Below are 17369 nucleotides of genomic sequence, written 5' to 3'. Positions count from 1 at the left end.
AGATCAAGGTATGAATAGTAACCCTATGCTTCACTTGCACCAACTTGGATCTCCCCATCTCACTTTCCTACCACTGAATAGAATTTTATGATGGTGAACACAGAACCAAGAATCCTAATTGTAATAGAGCAAGTATTGCATAAATTTAGCCCCTCCCCTTGCCTTTCTCTAAACCCTTGCCTCTCTTGACTCCATCTCTCCACCTATTTCTGCCCCATCCCACACCCCCTTCCTGAATTTTCCATCTCCCACCTCCAACATTCCCTTCAAGGTTTTGTCCCAATTATGTTAAACACTCAAACCTTGCTTGAGCAGAATATTGCATATATTCTAGACTCTACCACCAAAGGAGGTCAACAAACACAAAAATTTGCCATGTTGGGGCATGCATTTGACTGAAAAGTTAATTTAAATGCCTGTTAGCATTGCAGGTTATGCTATGATAAATATTTTCAAAAGTGCACACTGTAACATCTAGTGGTTTTTATTCATAAGATGAATCACTATTGTTTAATTTGGCCACTAGATTCTCATGTTGTTCGGAATTCCTTCTGAGTATAATTTTCAAGTGATCATTTTTCACAGCAACTGACATTAAATTAAAATTCAAACAGTAAAATGCTATATATTTTACAATAAACTACTTTGGTTATTAAGTTCGCACTTTAGTTTTAATAGTTTCATTAAATGCTACTTGATTCTTCAAACATTTTTGCTTGAATTTAAGATCTGTACAAGCTCAATATGAACCTCATTTTTCAGATTGAATCAGTACCATATGGTCATTTATATTAATGGGATATTTTTCCTCAACTCGCAGCACTTCCGGCAATAATTTCCTGCTAATAATGTTGAAAACCAATTGGACAAACGCTCAGAACTTTACTGCGATAAAAGTTGCAGTGAAGAGGTTGTGAAAAAAAACAAACAAAATTGGAAGTTTTAAACTTTCAATTGTGGAAGGAAGAAATGGTAATTGATATACGTTTCAAAGCTGAAGTTTTTTTCAAATTTAAAATAGCTAATTAGAATAAAAATTGAATTTTGAGGGCAATTGATTATCTGCACCCGACAAATGGTCACTGCTAATCATGTTCGGACTGGATCCCTGTCACCAGCAGTGTTCTACAGGGATCGGTTCTGAATCCTCTTTAGTTTGTCATTTGGATGAAAATGTAGAGGATACGATTAGTAAGTTTGGGGACGACACCAAAATTAGTGGTATAATAGACAGTGAAGAATGTTTTGTAAGATTACAAAAGGATCTTGATCAGATGGGTCAATGAGCTGAAAAATGGCAGATGGAGTTCAATCTGGATAAATGCGAGGTATTGCATTTTGGTACAACAAATAAGGGTAGACCTTATACAAATTAAGTTAGGGTAGTGTTGTAGAACAGGGGGACCGAGGGGTTCAGGTACATAATTCTTTGAAGTTTGTATCACTAGGGGGCACGTTTTTAAGGTGAGAAGAAAGAGATTTTAAAAAAGACTTGAGCAAATATTTTACACAGAGGGTGGTTCACAAATGGAATGGACTTCCTGAGGAAGTGGTGGATGTGATACAATTACAACATTTAAAAGGCATTTGGATAAGTACATGAGAAGGAAAGGTTTGGAGGGATATGAGCCAGGAGCAGGTGGATGGGACTAGTTTAGTTTGGGATTATGTTTGGCATAGACTGGTTGGACTGAAGGGTCTGTTTCTGTGCTGTATGACTCTGACTGTATGACATTGTATGCTGTGAGATGCAGCTGGCAATGCACAAACACAGTGAAAGGTAGTCAAGCATTTTGTCCCATTGTAAGTGGGCATTATATTTTTAAAGAAAGCAAGTTGAAAGATTGCATGGAATGCAAAGGAAGGTCAATAGTGCTTAGAGTCTGAGTATCTGTTGGAAAGGAAAGCAAGTGGGAGATAGGATTAGGAAGAGTCAGCATAGCTTTGCGGAGGTGAAATCTTGTCTCTCAGATTTGATGAGAGTTTTTTGAAGAGATGACCAAGCAGGTAGATGAAGGTTGAGTGGTAGACCTTGCCAACATGGACTTTATCAAGGTCTTCGACAAGGTACAGCAGGGGAAACTGGTTAGTAATGTAAGATCACGTGGGATCTGGGAAGAGCTGGTCAATTGGATGCAAAATTGTCTTGATGGTCGGAGACAGAGGATGGTGGTAGAGAGTTGTTCACACTGGAGGCCTATGACCAGCAGTATGCTACAAGGATCAGTGTTGGGTCCACTGTTGTTTGTCATTCATACAAATGATTTGAATAAGAATATAGAGGGCATTGTGAGTAAGTCTGCAGATGACACCAAAATTGGTGGTATAGTTAACAGTGAAAAAGCTTATTTAAGAATACAACAGGATCTTATCAACTGGGCCAGTGAGCCAAGGAATGGCAGATGTAATTTAAGTCAGATAAATGCAGAGTGGTGCATTTTGGTAAGACAAACCAAGGCAGAACTTACACAGTTAATGGTAGGGCCCTGGGGAGTATTGTTGAACAGAAAGACATAGGGGTGCAGGTACATAATTCCTTGAAAGTGGTGTCACAGGTAGTCAGGGTGGTGAAGGAGGTGTTTGGCATGCTTGCCTTCATCAGTCAGAACATTGAATAAAGGAGTTGGGATGTCATGTTACAGTTGGGCAAGACCATATTTGGAGTACTGTGCACAATTCTACGCACCATGTTAGAGGAAGGCAGTTATTAAAAACTGGAAAGGGTAAAAAATATTTACATGTATGTTATTGAGATTGGAAGGTTTGAATTATAAGGAAAGACTAGATAGGCTGGGACTTTTTTTTTCCCTGAAGTGTTGGAGGCTGAGGGCAGACTTTGTACAGGTTTATAAAGTCATGAGGGGCATAGATAAGGTGAAGAGCCAAAGTCTTTTCCCCAGTATAAGGAAGTCCAGAGCTCGAGGACATAGATTTAAGGTGAGAGGGGAAAGATTTAAAAGAACCTGACTGGCAACCTTTTGACACAGAGGGTGGTGCATATATGGAATGAGCTGTAAGAGGAAGTGGTATAGGCAGGTGAATTATAACATTTAAAAGACATTTGGATAGGTACAAGCATAGGAAAGGTTTAGAGGGATAGGGGCGAAACACAGACAAACGGAACTTGTTCAGTTTAGGAAACCTGGTCAGCATAGACAAGTTGGGCCAAAGGGCCTGTTTCTGTGCTGTATGATTCTATAGTGGCTACCAAGTCAGATGTGAGTGACAGCAGGGCAAAGGTAGAGAGGATAACCAGGGTCAAGTGAGCCATTCAAAGAGATAGACACAACAGTTGGATTGGACATGGTAAATAATGGGATAGTTACAATGTTGTCACATGCACTATGAGGAACACAAATGATTGGGAAAAAGAAGCAACAACGAGGGTCATATTTTCCTAGTACTTTGCAGTCCAAATACAACCAGGATCCTTTGGGAGCCTTTTCCCTGCCATGGCGCTCTCCATCCTCAAATTGAAAAGGAAATGAAAATTAACAGGTGAGAAATTGGATAGTAAAGAGACCAATGAGCAAGAGTTAAAAAATCTCACAACACCAGGTTATAGTCCAACAGGTTTATTTGGAAGCACTAGTTTTCCGAGCGCTGCTCCTTCATCTGGTGGTTGATAGATGACAATCACCTGATGAAGGGCCAGCGCTCTGAAAGCTAGTGTTTCCAAATAAACCTGTTGGGCAATAACCTGGTGTTGTGTGATTTCTAATTTTGTACACTCCAGTCCAATACCAGCATCTCCAAATAATGAATTGGAGGAGAGAAACAGTAACGTGAACTCTGCACAGATAAGAAAGAGAGTGACCATAACCTCTGCCTCACCGTTTGCAACACCACCATAAATGAAAAGGTTTTGCTTTGTACATAGTGTTCATTTCTGTGTATAAAATCCTGGTGCATATCACACCATATTTAACAGCGATCATTTGCATAGAGTTGGTGTCATTTGGGTAGAGAACTTGCAGATAAATTGAATTTCTGAAGCATTAAATTTGGCATAAGTGGTCCTTGCAAAAAAAAGTTGTGTTGCTATTCGCTTGATGCAATTTCACATTGCTCACATTGATTTTTCACAAAATAGTTGATTGGATGTGAAGTATCTATATTTAATAACATAGATGTTGATATTGTTGCTTATTTATACATTGAAATAATTGCAGTTATTTTAATGTTATACATTTGCAAATAGATGCAAGTATTTTATGTAAGAATTAAAATTAACTTAAAACTTACCAAATACAAAATAATAAAATTCAGAGACAGAGTTTAAATCTTATTTTACATTTATTGAGAGTCATTGATTGCATTTTGTGTTCTCAGCCATGCTATCAGAAGCAGAAACAGATTGTACCTCTATTCTGGCAACTTCGGGTCTGGGCATTTGCCAGACTGAAGAATTTGCAGGAGATTTGGGAGGTCAGGTGTCAGGGTCAGGATGGGAGCTTTTAAACATGTTTAAAAGTGCTGTACAACATAAAAGAAACAATAACTTTAGAGAACATTGATGAACTTTTACCTGATATAACAATTTCAGCTACTCTATCACTCTTACAGCCAACTATCCTCCTGTTATAACATGGTGGTGAACCCTTCTGCTAATTAAACCAAACACCCAGAAAAACTTACCTCGCCCCATAATCCATTAAAGTCTGAGTGACTGAGAACACTCACCCTCTAAATTGATGTTTTTTTTTAAATAGTATTCTTTAACTCTAAAAATGAACATTAAACAACAACTATTTACAACTCTAAGCCTCCTTTCTCTGCAATGTTTGTTATCTGCCTCCAACTTTACAACAATATACCGTTCCAATAAAAGCCCTAACTAAAATTACATCAACTTAATTTCAAAACCACACCGGCTGTCATTGATGTCTTGTCTCCCTCTGGCTGAAGATCTCCCTGGGTCATCTTTGGTCTTTTGCTGCGAAGATGTTTCATATGAAAAAGCTACCTTTGACAAAGAGGCAGTTGGTCTCACTCTCTCTTAAAGATACAGGACACTCCTTCAACTTCATAACATTCTACTTTCTGAGAGTCCAATGTATGCAGAAATATAGCAGGTTCCAGATTAGGGAGGTATAATCTGTAGTGAGTGGGAATCATCTCAGTCCCAAGACATTCTCAAGAAACCTACAAATGACAAGGAACACTTGTGCCAAATAACCAATGACTATCTCCAACAAGGGAGAATCTAACCATCTCCCATTGACATGTTGTGGCATTGTCACTGATGGATCTCTCACTATTAACATTGTAGGGGTTATTATTTACCAGATCCTAATCTGAACATCCCATATCAATATGTTGGTGAGAAGGTGGGATTTCTGCAGTGAGTGACTCACCACCTAACTCACTAAAACCTATTCATAATCTATAAGGCACATGTCAGGAGTATGATGGAATACTCCTCACTTGCCTGGATGAGTGTAGCTCCATCAACACTCATAAAGCTTGACACTAACCAGGACAAAGCAGCTGCTTGACTGGCACACCGACTGGCATATGGTCTGCTACCTTAAACACCCATTCCCTCCACCACAGATACGGTGGCAGCTGCATGTCCCATCTACAAAATACGCTGTTGTAACTCACCAAGGCTCCATCAACAGCACCTTCCAAATCCACAACTTCAGCCATCTAGAAAGACACATGCATGGGAACATCACCAACTACAAGTTCCCCTCCAAGGCATACAACATCTTGACTTGGAAGCATATTGTTGTTTCTTCACCATCCCTGGTTCAAAATCCTAGAGCTCCCTCCCTAACAGTACTTGGTGTAACTATACCATATGGACTCCAGTGATTCAAGATGGCAGCTCACAAACAACTTTTTGAGGGCAATTATTGATGGTCAATAAATGTTGGCCTCAACAGTGATGCTCATATTGAGTGAAGACATTTTTAAAAATACTATTTACAGAACTTGGATAATGTAATATAGTCTTTAAAAATTTTACGCATGGAAATGCATATATATGAATGTGTGTGAATACATCCATTGACTCGAACTGAAATATAATTAAATGGCAAATCATACTCATGGTTTTGTTTATATACGTGGAACATAATCTTTCTAAAACACACACTTACATAAAAGTCTGTTAAAGGCAAAATGTGTTCGTCTAAATTGATGGAGTTCTTTGGTAAAATACTGTAGAGTATTGATGAGGGTAACCTGATTGATGTCATGTATATGGATGCTCAAATGTTGTTTGACACAAAACTACTTTAAAGACTTACTAAAGCAAAATTGAAGTCTAGGTGATTAAAGGGACAGTGGCTATAGAGGTACAAAATTTGATAAATTATAGAGAACAGAGGTGTAAGGTTCTATTTCAGACTGAAAGAAAATAGGCAGTAATGTTTATTAGGGTTAATGTTAAGACACTGGTTTTTTTGATATATATTAAAGAACTGTATGCAAGGCATAATTTCAAAGTTTACAGATGGCACAAACTTAAATGCAGTAAACAACGGGCATCATAGTAACATTTCAGGGAGACACAGACTAGTGAAATGGACAGATGCATGGCATGTGAAATCAAACCCAGACAAGTGTGAAGAAAAACATTTTTGTAGGAAGAATGAAGAGAGGCAATAGAATAGAATAGTACAATTTTAAAATAAACCAAGGAACCAAGCGATCTGCAAGTGTACAGGCACAATCTTTAAAATGGCGGGGTAAGTTTAGAAGGCTATTTAAAAAAAATTGGGATCTTTGGCTTTATTAAAAAGATGTGGAGTACAAAAGCAAGTTGCACTAAACAATTATAGAACACAGATTAAGACACAGTTATAATATTTTGTTGAATTCAGCGCTCCACACTTGGGAAGGATATCAAGTTCTTGAAGCCTGGATGAGAGACTTTAAGGATATGGAGGAACTTAAGCTGGGATTTTTCATTACATTAGAAGGAGTGTAAATAAAGGTGTCAAATTCACAAATAAATAAGGAGGAATGGTCTCTGGTGTAAGGAGGCTCAACAACAAGTTATCTCAAATTTATGATCAGTAACAGAGCCAGTAATGGGAGGAAATGTTTTTAATGCAGTGAGTTCTTGTGACCTGGAATTCATTGACTGAGAAGGTGGTGAAAGCAGAATCAGGAATAACTTTCAAAATGGACTTGGACTTGGATCTGCCTAAAGAGGACGAACAGGACTATGGGGAAAGAGCAGGCTGTTTGGGCTAATCCTCGTAAGACATAGGAGGAGAATCAAGCCAGCCAGCCTGTCTGTCTGCTTCATTCAATTAGATCATGACTGATCTGACAATCCTCAATTCTACTTTTCTACCTTTTCCCAATATCCCTTGATTATCGCGTAAAAGTCCGTCTTATCTCCCTCTAGAATCTACTAATGGCCCAGCCTCTCTAACCCTCTGTAGTGAAAAAAAATTCCATTGCAATGTATGTGGTTGTGCTCTCTAAGGCTTAATATCCTTCCTAAATTGCGGAGCCAAGAATAGAACAAAGTACTCCAGCTGGAACCTAATTTTGTTTTTCAAAGAGATTGTATAACCTCAATGCTTTTGTATCAAATACAAAGGGGTATTGGGTCAAATCTGTCCAACACAGTCCAGGAGAGATGTAAAACTTTTCAAAAGGGTGCAGACAACATTTACCAAGATGTTGTTCGGGATGGGGTGCATCAGTTATGAAGAGATATTGGGAATAGTTTGAATTGTTCTCCTTAGAAATTGAAAAGAGGTGATTTATTGGAGGTTTTCAAGATGATGAGAGGCTTTGATATAGTGGGACAGAAAAAGATATTCTGGGAAGTGAGTGAATAATCAGAGGTCGTAGCTTTTAAAGATTTGGGTGAAGGTTGAGGGGTGATGGGAAAATCTTTGCTCAGTGAATTTTAGAATTTGGATTACTTTGCTTGAAAGAGATCAGCAAGTTCAAAAAGGAGGTAGACAGTACTTGACTCATAGGGTTTAAGACAAAAAATCAGGAGGATGTGGGAACAAAGCACAACTTCTTTAAAACTGCCAGCGCAGGCATTGTGAGCCAAATGGCTGCTTCCTTGGCAGTGAGGATTCTAGAGAGAGAAAAAGTCTTTAACTTATGTTAAATGGGCTTGTTACCAAGTTAGTGTTTTGTACCAATTTTAATCCTTCTGTATTTATTCCACTTTTTTTCACTTTATATCATTTGAGTCATATAGCATTAGTTTGATTCCTGAAATGTATTCCCAGCAACATCCACAGTCATAGAGTCATAGAGATGTACAGCATGGAAACAGACCCTTTGGTCCAACCTGTCCATGCCAACCAGATATCCCAACCCAATCTAGTCCCACCTGCCAGCATCCGGCCCATATCCCTCCAAACCCTTCCTATTCATATACTCATCCAAATGCCTCTTAAATGTTGCAATTGTACCAACCTCCACCACATCCTCTGACAGCTCATTCCATACACGTACCACCCTCTGCGTGAAAAAGTTGCCCCTTAGGTCTCTTTTGTACCTTTCCCCTCTCACCCGTTTGTATGCCCTCTAGTTCTGGACACCCCAACCCTAGGGAAAAGACTGTCTATTTATCCTATCCATGCCCCTCATAATTTTGTAAACCTCTATAAGGTCACCCCTCAGCCTCCGACGCTCCAAGGAAAACAGCCCCAGCCTGTTCAGCCTCTCCCTGTAGCTCAAATCCTCCAACTCTGGCAACATCCTTGTAAATCTTTTCTGAACCCTTTCAAATTTCACAACATCTTTCCGATAGGAAGGAGACCAGAATTGCACGCAATATTCCAACCAATGTCCTGTACAGCCTCAACATGACCTCCCAACTCTTGTACTCAATACTCAATACAAAGGAAATCATACCAAACGCCTTCTTCACTATCCTATCCTATCTACCTGCAACTCCACTTTCAAGGAGCTATGAACCTGCACTCCAAGGTCTCTTTGTTCAGCAACACTCCCAAGGATCTTACCATTAAGTGTATAAGTCCTGCTAAGATTTGCTTTCCCAAAATGCAGCACCTTGCATTTATCTGAATTAAACTCCATCTGCCACTCCTCAGCCCATTGGCCCATCTGCTCCAGATTCTGTTGTAATCTGAGGTAACCCTCTTTGCCAAGAAATTTATTACAAGGCTGGTGCATAGGAGTCTTTGTACCAGCTCAGTCTGAACTGAAAGTTTATATTTTAGTCTGAGCTCTGGTATCTGTTACATAACACATGTATGGGTAATAGACAGTTCATACCAAAAAACAAGCCACCACTTGTGACAGAATTACATAGGTTTCATGAAGAAATGATAGACAGATGATTGAAGAATAATTTAATTAACAAGTCCTCTATTTCAGTCATCCTGCGTGTTTCTGCAATGTGTTTCAGCATCTAAATGGTAACCAGCTCTCTCCAGCTGCCACGTACACATTGTCACAATTAAAATTAAATCACTATTCAAAAAAAAAAGAAATTTAAAAGATTTAAGAGTGGTTTAGCAACTAATCAGATAGCATTATTACAAAACTCTAGCCATTAATTTTCACAGAAGCCAGTTATGTAATATTCTCTGGAGTTAGTAATTACCTCTTACCTTAAATTGTGGAGAAAAATATCCATTAAGTTATAACAACAATGTTTTGAATGTTAAAGAATAACATTGGTATTAATGTTCTGTTTGATAAACATGTGTAGGATTCCACAGACTCCTTTTAAACACTCTGGTAAAGAATCTTGTTCTTATTCAATTGAAACATTTCTCCCGAACAAAATGAGAACATTTTTGCACTGGTGTGATATACATGTCACAATTCAAAGGGAGTAAATTTAAAGAGTAATACATTTTCTTCCCTCTACTGGCTGCTTTTTCAGTTGCTTTGGTTGTAAAGTTCTGGAATTCCATCTATAACCCTCTCTGCTTCTCTTTTCCTTTAAAGCACTTATCATAACCTATTTCACTGACCAAGATTTTAGTAATCCCCCCAATAATCTCCCTGTTGGGTATGATGTCAAATTCTGATTGGTAGTCATTCCTTTGAAGTATCTTGGGATCCTTTACTCTGTTAATAGGACTCCGTAAATTTTTATTAGAATCCCTACAGTGTGGAAAGAGGCCCTTCAGGTCCACACTAACTCTCGAGTAACCCACCCAGACCCATTCCCCTACATTTACCCCTGACTAATGCACCTAACACTATGGGCAATTTACCATGGCCAGTTCACCTAACCTGCACATCTTTGGACTGTGGGAGGAAACCGGAGCACCCGGAGGAAACCCACGGAGAATGTGCAAACTCCACACAGACAGTCACCTGAGGCTGGAATTGAACCTGGGTCTCTGGTGCTATGAGGCAGTGGTGCTAACCACTGAGCCACTGTGTCACCTAAACGCAAGTGTTATTATGAGTTTACTTGAAAGTATATCAATTTTCTTAATGGAGTCATATTGACTATAAGTGTCAACAATATCTCAGACTGACTAAACAAATGGAGTAATTATTATCAATTATTCAAAATATAGAATTATACATTTGACTGCTTTGATCACTCTTTAATTTCAGAGTGACATTTTACCAGGTTGAATGTTTATCAATGTTTCCCATTACTAGTTTTCCATTATATGTTGCCTAGAATGACATTTCTTTCCCTCACTGAAAGGGAAGCATTTCACCAGGGATGTTATTGAGGCAGTATATTCTCGATGAAGATAAGACGAATGACAACTAGATATTTAATGAGATGTATATGTTGAAATTGATGTGTGGAGTGATGAGAAGGGAAGAAATGAGGAGCCACACTTAAAAGGGTCAGTGAAGATTATGACAGAATTGAAGAAAATAGCTGAGAAGGATTAAAATGGTATGGACAGCATTTATGAAAGAGAGAGAGAGAAGAAGAACAAGTGTGTTGAGGTGAGAGATGGGAGTCAACCAGGGAGGTGAGGAAGAAAGATTTGGTGATGAGAATCTTAAATACAGCTGAATTGAAATCGAATAGGTGACTGACAGAAGGAAATGGACAAAAGTGATCTACTAGCTTTCTGGCAAGTCCAAGTAAGATGGGAGAAGCCAAAAGAGAGTTCTTAAGGAAATATATGTGTGCGTGAATTCAATTTTAAGGATAAAAGGAATGTTTTGTTTCCTCTAAGAAACAGTAAGTTAACATATGTTGTTGTTTAGGTAGCTTTCAACACAACAAAAGTCTGGTCCACAAATCCTGTTGAATGCTTGATATTGTGACTCAGCATAAGAGTGCTATTACTGAACCAACTTGAAAGAAAGGAAGGGAGCTGTTCACCGGCAACTCCAAAGGGCTTTCCTGTATTTATAACTTTTCCAATGGTAATGCAATCCATTTATGAGCAATTGACCTTGGCAAAAGGTGCAAATAGGAAAAGGTGAGGACTGCAGATGCTGGAAATCAGAGTTGCAAAGTGTGGTGCTACTAAAGCACAGCCGATCAGACAGCAACCAAGGAGCAGGAGAGTTCATGTTTCAAGCATGAACTCTTCGTCAGGAATGAGGGAGTGGCCCAAGGGGGCTGAGAGATAAATAGGAAGGTATGGGCATAACTGGGAATGCGATAGGTAGATGAAGGAAGGGGTGCTAATGCTGATGGGTCAGAAGGGAGGGTGGAGTAGATAGATAGGAAGGAAGATGGACAGGTAGGACAGTTCAAGAGGGTGGTGCCGAGTTGGAAGGTTGGATCTGGGCTAAAGTGGGGGGAGGGGAAATGAGGAAAGTGGTGAAATCAACATTGATCTCGTGCGGTTGGAGGGTCTTAAGGCGGAAGACGAGGTGTTCTTCCTCCAGGCGTCAGGTGGCTAGAGTTTAGCGGTGGAGGAAGCCCAGGACTTGCATGTCCTTGATGTGGGGGAGGGAGTTAAAGTGTTCAGTCACAGGCCAGTGGGATCGTTTAGCACATGTGTCCCAGAGATGTTCTGTGAAACATTCTGCAAGTTGGCATCCTGTCTCCCCAATATAGAGGAGACCACATCAAGAGCAATTGACACAGTAGATGACACGTGTGGAAGTACTGATTGGCAGATGTGGAAGGATTCTTTGGGGTCTTGGAGGGAGGTGGGGGGGGGCAGGGTGACGGTGTGGGTGCAATTCCTGCGGTGGAAGGAATGGTCTCTGTGGAACACAATAGGGGTTGGACAGAAATATATCCTTGGTGGAGGGGTCTGTTTTTAGGTGGCAGAAATGGCAGAGGATGATGTGTTGTATCTGGAGGTTGGTGGAATGGAACTGGTGGGTTCTGTCCTTGTTGCGATTGGAGGGGTGGAGTTCAAGGGCAGAGGTGCGGGAAGTGGAGGGGATGTGCTGGAGTGCATTGTCGACCATGTGGGAGGGAAAATTGTGGTCCTGTGATGTTCTATGGTGGAATTGTTCCTCCTGGGAGCAGATGCGGTAGAAGCGGAGGAATTGGGAGTAAGGGATAGCGTTTTTTACTGGACGCAGGGTGGGAGGAGGTGTAGTCCACGTAGCTGTGGGAGTCGGTGGGTTTGGTCTGGATGTCCATGTTGAGTCAATCACCAGAAACGGAGTTGGAGAGGTTCAGGAAGTGGAGGGAGATGTCTGAGATGGTCCACCCTAAACTTGAGGTCGGGGTAGAAGGTGTTTGCAAAGTTGATGAACTGTTCAACCTCCTCATGGGAGCACAAAATGGCACCGATACAATCATCAATATAGCGGAGGAAAATGTGGGGAATGGTGCCAGTGTAGCTGTAGAAAGTGGACTGTTCCACATACCTGATGAAGAGGCAGGCATAGCTGGGGCCCATGCGAGTGCCCATGGCTACCCCTTTGGTCAAGAGGATGTGTGAGGATTTGAAGGAGAAATTGTTGAGGGTGAGGACTAGTTCAGCCGATCGAATGACCATGTCAGTGAAAGGGTACTGGTTGGGTCGGCAGGAGAGAAAGAAATGGAGGGCTCGGAGGCCTTTGTCATGGAGGATGGATGTGTACAGGGACTGGTGCAATTGTGAGGAGCTAATTAATTACTAAAACCTTTAGAAAATAGGGGCTTTTGAAAATGTAGAAAGTTATTTGCAGTTCAACATTTTGGCAGTCTTCGAGAAATATTTATTATTCCAATAAAGAATAGAACTTAGCTAAGCTTAAATTTCTTCAACAAGAAGTTTATTTGAATTAAATGTTCTTACATTTAATAACACTACAATCACTATCTCGCCAAAATTGTTACTTTGTGCCATTTGAGTGCTTTAGGCTTTGAAACTCTGGTCATTAGGGAGACTTGGTTGAAATTGATACAACTTTATTAGATTAGAGAGAGACTTTCACCCTATCAGTTTGGGTTAGATTCTAACTGATGTCTCAAGGATAAAGATACAACAGGGTAAGATTTCAGGAACACTTATTTCCACAGAGCAGGAGTGGATTTAATAAAATAAAAGAGATGAAAATGAAGAAAAGAATGAGTGTCTGGATAGGTCATGTCAGGATGACCTAGTTGAATGTTTGTGAATCTTATTGGCATGGTGGATGAAGGAAAGTCTGACAAATGTTGTCTTCATGGGTTTTCAGAAGGCATTAAATAAGTTCCTGCACAAGGAAATTAGCCAAGATGTGTACATTGAAGTGTGATGCAGGTTGGTAATTGATTATGATGTTTAAAATAACCTAAGAATAAAGATTTGTTCTACAATTAGTAGGATATTACAAGAAAGGTTTCTCAGTGATTTGTACTTTCATTTTTCATCATACCTATCAATGACTTATATAGAAAAATAGTTATATATTGAAGCTACTACTAAGTTAGGAGGTGTAGTAAATTGTGTGAATGGGAACAATAAGTTCCAGAAGGACACAGATGTAATTAGTGGACAAATCTAAGACAGATGGGATTAAAAACAAAAAAACTGCCAGAAAGACTCAGTGAGGCTGGCGGCATCTCTGGAGACAGAAATGGTACAATGGGGGCTGATGTTTACACTGTCACTCTGGGCTCAAAAGCAGGGGATGCACACAACATCCAGTACATGGCATTCTACAGGACTACATTGTGAAGCCTAGTCAAGGTGTTGGGCAGTCCACTGACCCTTGGGCCTATTAAGGTCCCATCAATGGTCACTTAAGGGCGTTATCCTGCCCCTGTCAGCAGGGAGAGGCCCATCCCAGATGTGAAGATTGACAACTTATGCTGTGCAGGTCTGATGTTGGACTGGGTGGGGAGGCAGTGCCAACTTCTTTTGCATCCATCAGTGATAGCCCCGAGATATTACTTTCTCATTCACCCTTTCCTGGCTGCTCAAATGCAGCACCCCATCCATTGGCAATCCTAAAACCCTGACCTTTCTGAAATCTCCCTCTCACTTAACTTGCTGTCCAGCTCCAGTGTAGATCTCCGTTTGGGTCTGTCTATTATCCACAGCTCCTTCCGGCTCTAAAGGCATTATTGCAGAACTGCTAGCCATCTGACTGAGCCAGCAGCTCTCAAACAGGCCCTAAGGAGTGGAATTACAGTGAGAGGGGAAAGATTCAAAAGGGACTTAAGGGGCACCCTTTTCACGCAGAGGATGGTGCATGTATGGAATGAACTGCCAGAGGAAGTGGTCGAGGCTGGTACAATTACAACATTTAAATGGCATCTGGATGGGTATATGAATAGGAAAGACAGAGAGGAAGACGGGCCAACTGCTGGCAAATAGGACTAGATTAGTATATCTGGTCGACATGGACAAGTTGGACTGAATGGAGCGTTTCCATGCTGTTAATCTCTATGACTCTATAATAGCTTGCTGCCCCTGAACGTTAGCCTTGAGTGACCTCTTGACAGCATTTCTATGTCCCTTTGTACACCTACACTTTCCAACCTCTTAGCATTTAAAAAACACTCTGTACATCAGCTTCTCCTTTCAAAATGAATAACGTCACATTTTTAGATTCCTACGTAGCTTTGTAACATCTGGAAATATGCAAATTTGTAAATATTACATTTAGTTCCCACCCCTAAATCATTGTGAACAACTGGGGCCCTAGAATAGATCTGAAAATGTGTTGCTGGAAAAGCGCAGCAGGTCAGGCAGCATCCAGGGAACAGGAGAATCGATGTTTTGGGCATAAGCCCTAGAATAGATCCTTGTGGTACCCTATTGGTCACAGCTTGCCAATATAAGAATTGCCTATTTACTCTTTGTTTCATCTATTAGCCATTTCTTAATTCATGACAGCCTTCTGAGGGGCGGGGGGGGGGGAATTTATCAAAACCCTTCTGAAAATCTGAGTATACTATGTTCATGGGCTCCCCGTTTTCAATTTTGTTAGCAACAACTTCAACAAATTCCAAGTTCTGTAAATACAATTTCCCATTTGCAAGTCTATGCTGACCACCTGCAATCAGATCATTATCATCAAAATGTCTGCTTATCCTGTCCTTTATTATCCTTAATACTGTTGTAAGACTGTAACAGGTCTATAATTCCCTGTGTTTTCTCTTGATCTCTTCTGAAATACTAGGGTGACATTGTCTACTTTCCAATCTGCAGGATCATTTCAGAATCTATAAAATTTTGGAAGATAATTACCAATGTGTTGACTAGGTCTACAGCCACCTCCTTCAAAGCTCTTGAATTTAGACCATCAGGTTCTGGGGATATATCAACTTTCCTGGATTTCTCCACTATAATTCTGCAGCAATTATCTTACTATTGGAAATTTCCTTCAACTCTTCATTCTCCCTAACCACTTGGGTCTTCAGAGAAAAGGCAGGAACAGAATACTGATTAAGGATGATCAGCCATGATCATATTGAATGGCGGTGCAGGCTCGAAGGGCGGAATGGCCTACTCCTGCACCTATTGCCTACTGTCTATTTCTTGTGTCATTATTAGTGTAAACAGATAGAAGGTAATAATTTAGCTTCTCTACCATTCCTCTATGCTCTATTATAAATTATCCTGATTATGCCTGTATTAGAAACGCATTCATTTTAATCAAATATTTCCTTTTAGATATCTATAGAAGCTTTTACATATTTTTATGTTCTTGTTTTGACAGCTTGCAGTAATGTTCTTCCTTTCTTTATCAGTTTTTTGGGTATGTTCTAAAAATCTCCCAATCTGCAGAATTGGAACTGTTCCTGATAACTTTATGGGCCTTTTCTCTTAATCTTGTACAAACCTGAATTTTCCTTGTTAGCCATGTTGAAAGATTGTTGCACCTTGAAAGAATGTGTAGTTGCTCTAAGTTAGGCAATAGTTCTTTAAACATATCAACGAACAGTCATGCCTTGTAATGTATTTTCCCAATCCGCCTCAGCCAAGTTGTACCTCATGCCTTCATAATTTCCTTCATTCAAATGTAACACCCTTGCTTCAGAATGAACCACCACTTTCAAAAAAATGAAAATTCTATCAGATTGTGCTCATTTGTCTCTAAAGATTCTTTTACAAAAAGACTGTGAATTAGCCCTTCATCATTACATAATACTGGATTTAGAATGGCATGTCCTCTAGTTGGGTCCCCAATATAGTGCTCTAGAAAATCACTCCTAACATACTCCAGATCTTCCCCTCCACAGCTTTAGTGCACAATTGATTTATCTAAAGTTTATGCAGATTGAAGTCACTTTTGGTAACTGTGTTGTCCATACTACGTGCTTCTCTCATCTTTTGATCTATACAATGTACTACATTACCACTTTTATTTGGTGGCATATAAATAACTCCAACTAATGTCTGCTGTCTCTTGCCGTTTCATAGCTCCACCAACAGATTCCACACTGTTCTTACGATCTGCGATCCTCCTTTACAGAAAGCTGTTCTTCCCTGTACACACCGTACCTGCTTCTACTTAACAAAATAGGTGACAGCCATTCTGTGGTTCATTTCTCAGGGCAATGCCTTAACCGATCAGAAATAACCTTTCTGGTTTAACATTCACATAAAGCTCAGCAGTTGTCATTAACTGTTGCATTCTCCATGGCAACACCTCTTCCAGTCAGAGTCCACTTGCCAAAGAAAATCTGGTATAAATGTACCCAGAGTTTTAAATGAAACAGATGGTTGATTTGAAGGTTTCAGATTCACATCAACATTGACCCAGAAATTAAATCAATGATTCACCCTGTCCCACCCACTTAAAATACAAACTAAAGAAGAAGTGGTTGAGGCAGGTACATTAAAAACATTTAAAAGGCATTTGGACAAATACATGGATAGGAAAGGTTTAGAAGGATATGAGCTTAAAAATGTGTTGCTGGAAAAGCGCAGCATTCAGATGTTTCGAGCATTCAGAAGGGCTTATGCCCGAAACGTCGATTCGCCTTCTCCTTTGATGCTGCCTGACCTGCTGCGCTATTCCAGCAAACATTTTTAAACTCTGATCTCCAGCATCTGCAGTCTTCACTTTCTCCTTGGAAGGATATGAGC

Source organism: Chiloscyllium plagiosum, unplaced genomic scaffold (assembly GCF_037043375.1).
Source record: "Chiloscyllium plagiosum isolate Xiang-an unplaced genomic scaffold, Cpla_swu_hap1 HiC_scaffold_4, whole genome shotgun sequence".
Lineage (NCBI taxonomy): Eukaryota > Metazoa > Chordata > Chondrichthyes > Orectolobiformes > Hemiscylliidae > Chiloscyllium > Chiloscyllium plagiosum.
Note: the sequence above shows the minus strand (reverse complement) of the source record.